Below are 7,435 nucleotides of genomic sequence, written 5' to 3' on the forward strand. Positions count from 1 at the left end.
CAAAATGGTTCAGCCATGCTGTTGTTGCTAAAATAATACAATTTCAGTTTACCTGATGCATATACCAATGTTAATGATTTTTTCAAGAGCAAGATAGAGTTTAAGTGGAGTGCACAAGTGATGGGATGGTCAATGTCAAGCCAACCTTTGCTACAGTGCTAGACATAGCTTATTACATTTTGATGTGTTCAAACTAGCTAGTGTGAGTTGGATACCTTATGTGTTTTAGCTGTGGTGCGTTATCGACTAAGTTTGACATTGGATGGTTTCATTAATGATTTCTACGAACAAAACATATTTTGGATTAATGGATGTCTAAATGCTTCTTTCACCATATATTGTTTGGCATGTAATTATTGTTTGAAGCAAACAAAGCGTTGCAATATGTACTATAGCAACCAAACATTTATTGTGGCAATAGACGGTTGCACCTATAGCAACCACAATGTTTAGTGTGGTAATAGACAGGCTATCTCTAGCAACTAAATATTTGTCGTGGCAATAGAGGGTTCCACCTATAGCAACCACGTAGATAGTGTGGCAATAGAGAGGCCAACTGTAGCAACCAAATATTTATTGTGGCAACAGAGGATTCCACCTATAGCAACCACATAGATAGTGTGGCAATAGAAAGGCCAACTGTAGCAACCAAATATTTATCGTGGCAATAGAAGGTTCCACCTATAGCAACCACAGAGATAGCGTGGCAATAGAGGGTCCATCTATTGCAATGCTATTGATGTGTGGCAATAAGGTCTATTGCAACACCCATTGTCATTGCTAGTGCACCTATTGCCACTCTTTGGGTATGTGGCAACAGGTATTTCTGGCAACACCCACGATGGTTACTTGTACTAGGGCTTGCAACACTACATGGTGTTGCAACAACACTCCATTGTGTTGCAATAGGGGAAAACCTATTGCAACACCAAAATGAATCGTGGTGCAAACTTTAGACCACGGTTACCTACCAACGAATTTTTTGTGTTGCAATTTTGCTGTTGCATCAGGGGTAAAACCTTGTAGTGATAGGACAAGCGTTCCATCTATCTTGTTCACAACCTTTTACTCTCTGTTTGCTTTGATCTAGACTACTTAGTTCTTTTGTTAGCATAATCTTATCCTATACAAAGAACTTTTGATTACAAAGATTAGTACTTAGTTAAGCAGGCAAATCCCTTGTTCCGTGGATTGATAAACCTTGGGGGAATCTCTAAGGGGAAAGCTACAACTGATCCGTGTGCTTGCGGTTAACAAATTGGTGTGCTAACAGCCATCAACATAGGTTCATGTGAAACTCGGGTATTGATCATTGGCATGCACTTGAAAGGGTTATGCGCTACTTGGTAGGTACTATGAGTTATAGGATTCACTATTCTAGGCACCCTACTGTGCTTGAGGGATAGAGTGACTCAAACAAGATTTCTAATGCTGATGAGCTTTATGCCACGAGTGGGCATGTGTTTACCCTTAGAGGTAGTGCATTATCATAGAGGTCTTGCAATTATACCATTTTTACGAGATCAAGCATGGAGGCAGAACTTACTGCTTTAGATACAGCCACTGTTGAGGTAGACTGGCTGCATGAGCTCTTGATGGACTTTTCTGTGGTTGAAAAACCAGTGCGGACCATCCTTATGAACTGTGACAATCAAACTATGATATTTAAAGTGAACAGTGCTAAGAATAATGCGAAGTCATCAAAACATGTCAAGAGATGACTGAAGTCTATTAGGAAATTGAGAAACTCTGGAGTAATAAGTGTGACTTATAGTCAAACAGATAAAAAAACATGTCAGATCTGTTTACAAAAGGGCTATCACAGAATGTGATAGAAAGTGCATCAAGGGAGATGGGTATGAAATCTGTTTGAGTTGCCATAGTGGTAACCCAATCTATGTTATCGGAGATCCCGTGAATTAGGATCTGGGAAAAACAAGCTTTTGGTTAACTGAGGAGAGTAATTATTTTAACCCTCTCTAAGTGAAGATGCAATACTCTCAAATGCTATGAGGCAAGAATGTTGTAAGGCATGTGTGTTGTAAGGCAGGTTGACTATATGCCTTAATGTGATTCTATTGGCTTTAATAAGCGAAGATGTTGTTCTACAGAGCATTCTTGAAAGAACATACTGTGGTGGAATCACTTCAGATTTACTTGGTTAAACATGATTAGGCCGCATGATACGCGACGCTCATGCCTAAACCGAGTAAACACGAAGTGCCGTCGGATTTCATCCGATTTAACCACTTGAACAGGACCAATTAGCAGACCCACACGAAGGTGAGCGGTTCCAGATAACACAACAAGTCCACCGAGTTAACAAATTAACCATTTAGTTCGACCATAAAACAACATCAGAGTTTACAAGGTTCCGAAGAAAAACAACAGAAGGTAAAACAACTAGCGGAAGCTAACTCGTCGGGGTCGGACATCCCTGGTGAGGCCCACCGGGACATCAGTGATCCCTCTCCTCGCCGTCCGAGGAGGGATCCCACTCAACCGTCCAACCCGGAGGGAGTTGGGGCGGCCAAGTACCAGCAGAGGGAGAATCAGAGGCAGCAACTTCACCTGAAAAAGAAGAGCCACAACAAGGCTGAGCTACTAAGCTCAACAAGACTTAACCAACAGGGAGCGTGCTAAACTACCTCTTCTAGACATACAAGGCTTTTTGGCTGAGGGGTTTGTTTTGCCAAAAGCGCTAGGCGTATCCCTACTTTCAAGTTTTAGCTCAAGTTCTAAGTTCATTATCCAGTCTAAGTTAGCAACTTGTTCTAAGCAAACATAGAACCAACCAAAGGGTATAAACAGCATCAACAGAACCATGTCATCATCAGATTCCTTATTTACTCAGGGTGACATAGCGATCAAGCAGTCTCAAACTGTGAGAGGCAGACGAATCGATTCGAGTTTCTTAACCATGCATGGCGAACCTAATCTCACGACATCCGCGCACCACAAGGGCCGCTTCCTGTGTCGGCCGTCCCTATCAATTCCCAGGCGCGTGTCAGGTCCAAACTTCCCTTGGCATGCAATGCTCTACAGTCCCGACCTCTACCGTACTGTGACCGCACTTGCACCCACATGATGCACCATGGGAACCTCGTTCCAGGGACAGCAGGGGTATAAGCCACGCCCTAGTTCAATCAGGTACTAGGCTTCCCCATCCCATACTAGGTATGAGATTAGTACTTTCAAACACTTGATCACGAACACCACCATTGTCGAACCTTAGCAAGTTTTACAGACAGACGGGGCGATCAACCGACCACCAAAGAGTTACCCAAAACCCTGCCCCGTCCATCGTCCTTATAGTTGTAACAGAAGAGGAAACAACCAACTTCTATAGCTCGCGAGTGATAGGACATCACTCGGCTTTTACCGTTTCCTATTTAAGCAAAGCATCTACTCGGTCCAACAGCTAGTGTTCAGATCAAAGGAAAACTAAGTCATGCATCTACGGTTCCAAACAACTCCTATACGTAAATGCACAAGCATGTTCAAGAAGGCATGCGCAAGTCTGGTAAAACATAGGGGATTCATGCATCTGGAGCTTGCCTTCAAGCAAGGAGGAGGGAAACTGCTCGTCTGCTTGGGCAGCTTCGGCTTCTAGAGGCAGGAGCTCGGCTACACCTTCTTCTTCTGGCACCGGGTGCAGAACATAGTAGCCGTCGATGAGACACAGCTCTACACGAATGCAATGCATTGGTTAGCATTTAGACGGTTATTTCAACAGCAACACTTGCAAGTTTGAGCCCAGAAACTTGCGGCAAGTTACAGGAGGGTGGGGAGGTTCAATGGGGTCAATGGAGATCAAGGTATAAGGGTCGGATGAAGAGGAACTTATGATCAGACCCTTAAACTAGAGGAATAGATGTGCTAGGGGTCCTCAGACTTAACGCTGAAAAGTCCCCAAGTTTTACACATATACCCTCGGTTCAAGGAAAAAGATACAGCCGAGCCTTCGGGCGAGGCGGAGAAGGGTCGGCAGAATAGACAGAGTCGGGCGAGACGGAACCGGGGTCAGGCGGATAGGAGGGGTCGGACGAGGCGAACAAGGGCCCGCAGCTTACCTTCGTCTTACAAAGAAGGCTTGGGCGGAAGGAATAAGGGGCTTAGGATAGCGGCGAGAATGTTCGACGGTATTCCGGCGGCGGCGATGCTTCTTGTGGATCACAAGCAAGCTCTTGAGCAGCACTGAAAGCAGTGGCTGGTGGATTGGGGAAAGGTGGTGTTTGAGCAGAGAGGAAAGTTCCTCAGACTTAGGTGGTGGCGCTGTGAGCACGAACAGGGAGTAAGAGAGAGGGCAGCTAGGGCAAAGGGGAACTCCGGCGGGGCTCCGGCATCCCATTTTATAGCGACGCGGAAGTGATAAGGGGGAGCGGCGCGAAGGTCGGGGAAGAAATGATGGAGTGCTCTGCCGGGGCGGCGATTGAGCGATGAGGGCGGTGGAGCAGGACTTCAGGGATGACACCGGCGGTCATTGGGCACTGACGTCAGGGTGGCGCAGGCGCGGGTTTGCCGGTGGTTGAGATTTGGCGGAGGTGGGCGTCGTCGTGCGGTGGATCTGATGGAAGTGACCGGGAAAACGGTGCTAGAAACGAGGGCGCACAGGTGAGAAGACAGGCGGCTGCAGTCACGCGGGCGAGCGCGAAGCAACAGATTGTCGGGGCGGCTTCTGACAAGGCGGGAAAAGGAGCTGTCGCTACCGCAGTCTGGGTTGGCAGGGGAGGAATCGTCGCATAGCGAGGACCGGGGCGGCGCGACTGTGGAGAGGTGACGGAAAAGACGGGCGGCATCAGGCTCTGCAGCCGGGATCTGGCGATGTGATGATGGGTGCGGGCGGCGAGGTGCTGCAGAAAGGGTGGCAGAGGAGCTTCTGCCGCGATTGGGGAAGGGGGCGTGAGAATCCATCCGGTCGTGCTCGGCGACGAGATGGAGCGGCGGGCATCGGACGAGTTGAGCCACGCGGCTGGGGAACTCTGAAGCGGGCATGCAACTCGAGTGCGCCTGTCACGGGAGATCTGGGGGAAAGATCTCGTGGGTCCACCGGTCAGTCTTGGTGGTCCACGGCTCAGACCGAAGGGAGGTGTTGTGGGAGGACTTAGAAAGATCCGACGGTGGGTTGGGGGTCGGCGAGGTCCGAACTGGGGAAAACACGGCGAGGGGTCAGATTGAAGGGGTCGGGAGATCTAGAGGTTGAGCAAACAACCTTGGTAAACTGAGATAGGTGATCAGGGACTCGGATTAAGATTAAGGCGAAGGAGTTTTATCCGAGGCCGTTACAGCCTACCCCCCTTAAAAAGAATCTCGTCCCGAGATTCGGATGTAGAAGTAACCGGTGGGGGTATGTAGCCTTTACCTCCTTGGCTGGAAAGAAAACCGGGGAAGTGCTTGTTCAAGTACTCTTCTGTTTCCCACGTTGCTTCATCCTCCGTATGGTTCCTCCAGAGGATCTTGTACATTTTGATCACTTGGCGTCGGGTATGCCTCTCTTTCTGGTCAAGGATCTTGGCCGGATACTCTGCATAGGTTAGGTCAGTCTCGATTTGAAGCTGCTCCTATTCTAAGATCTCGGTTGGAACTTGGACACATTTCTTCAGCTGAGACTCATGGAAAACGTCGTGTATGGCCGATAGCTGTTCTGGGAGTTGGATCCGATAGGCCACGGGTCCACAAATTTCCACAACTTCATATGGGCCAATGTAACGGGGAGCCAGTTTCCCTTTTACTCCAAACCGTTGCACTCCTTTGGTTGGGGAAACTCGAAGATACACATGATCACCAATGTCAAACTGTAGGGGCCTTCTTCGCCTGTCGGAGTAACTCTTCTGTCGAGATTGGGCAGCCTTGAGATTTGCTTGAATCACCTTCACTTGTTCTTCGGCTTCTACCACTAAGTCAGGGCCATAAACTTGTCTCTTTCCCGCTTGGGACCAGTTCAATGGTGTCCGGCATCTCCGTCCGTACAATGCTTCAAACGGTGCCATCTTCAAACTGGCTTGGTAGCTGTTGTTGTAGGAGAACTCCGCCAATGGTAGGCACTTGTCCCAGTTTCTATCATAGTGGATGACACAAGCTCTTAACATGTCTTCAAGGATCTGATTGACTCTTTCGGTTTGACCGTCGGTTTGAGGATGATAGGTTGAGCTACGAATGAGTTTGGTGCCCATGGATGCTTGTAGCTGTTCCCAAAAGCGTGCTACAAACAGAATTCCTCGATCAGAGATGATGGTCTTAGGCACACCGTGTAGGGAAACTATGCGGTCGAGGTACAGCTCTGCATACTGCTTGACTGTTTGGGTGGTGTGGACAGGAAGGAAGTAGGCGGTCTTGGTCAGACGGTCCACTATAACCCAAATGGAATCATGTCGCTGCGATGAAAGAGGTAGTCCAACAATGAAATCCATGCTGACATCCTCCCATTTCCAAGAGGGAATAGGTAGGGGCTGTAAAGTACCTGCTACCTTTAGATGACTGGCCTTGACACGTTGGCAGGTGTCACACTCTGAAACGTACCGGGCAATTTCCTGTTTCATTCCGCTCCACCAAAAAGTTTGGCGTAGATCATGGTACATCTTGTTGCTGCCTGGGTGGATGGAGAACTTGGAGAGATGAGCTTCATCTAGGATCCGCTTCCTCAAGTTGGGGTCGGCGGGTACAACGAGTCGGTTTCCATAATATACTTTTCCAGTTTCATCCTACCGAAACTGCTTATATCCTTCATCTTTCAAGGAAATCTTCCTGGTGATCCGCATTACTTCCTCATCCTCCACTTGTGCTGACCTTATTTGGTCTTCTAAAACAGAGTCAAGGGCGATGTGGCCGAGGGTTCCATGGGAAACAATTTTCAAACTGAGTTTTCGCATCTCATGACACAAGGTTTCGGTGAAGGTTGTTGCCAACAAGCAGTTGCAACAGGGCTTGTGGCTAAGAGCGTCGGCCACCACATTGGCCTTGCCAGGGTGATAGTGTACTTCCAAATCATAATCCTTTATCAACTCTAACCATCTTCTTTGGCGCATGTTGAGGTCAGCTTGGGTGAAGATATACTTGAGGCTCTTGTGGTCGGTGTAGATGTTGCAGCGGGTGCCCATCAGATAATGTCTCCATATCTTTAAGGCATGGGTCACTGCTGCCAACTCAAGATCATGGGTCAGGTAGTTCAGCTCATGAGGTCGTAACGCCCGTGAGGCATAGGCAATGACTCGGTTGTCTTGCATAAGAACACACCCAAGTCCAGTGCCAGAGGCGTCACAGTACACGTCAAACGACCTAGAGGGGTCAGGTTGGGCCAAAACTGGGGCTGTGGTCAGCAAGTGCTTCAAGGTTTTGAAGGCTTGTTCACACTTGTCGTTCCACACAAATCTGACCTCTTTCTTCAATAGCTCTGTCATTGGCTTAGCTATCTTGGAGAAGTCCGGTATGAAACGTC

This window comes from Setaria italica, chromosome III, assembly GCF_000263155.2.
Source record: "Setaria italica strain Yugu1 chromosome III, Setaria_italica_v2.0, whole genome shotgun sequence".
Taxonomy (NCBI): domain Eukaryota; kingdom Viridiplantae; phylum Streptophyta; class Magnoliopsida; order Poales; family Poaceae; genus Setaria; species Setaria italica.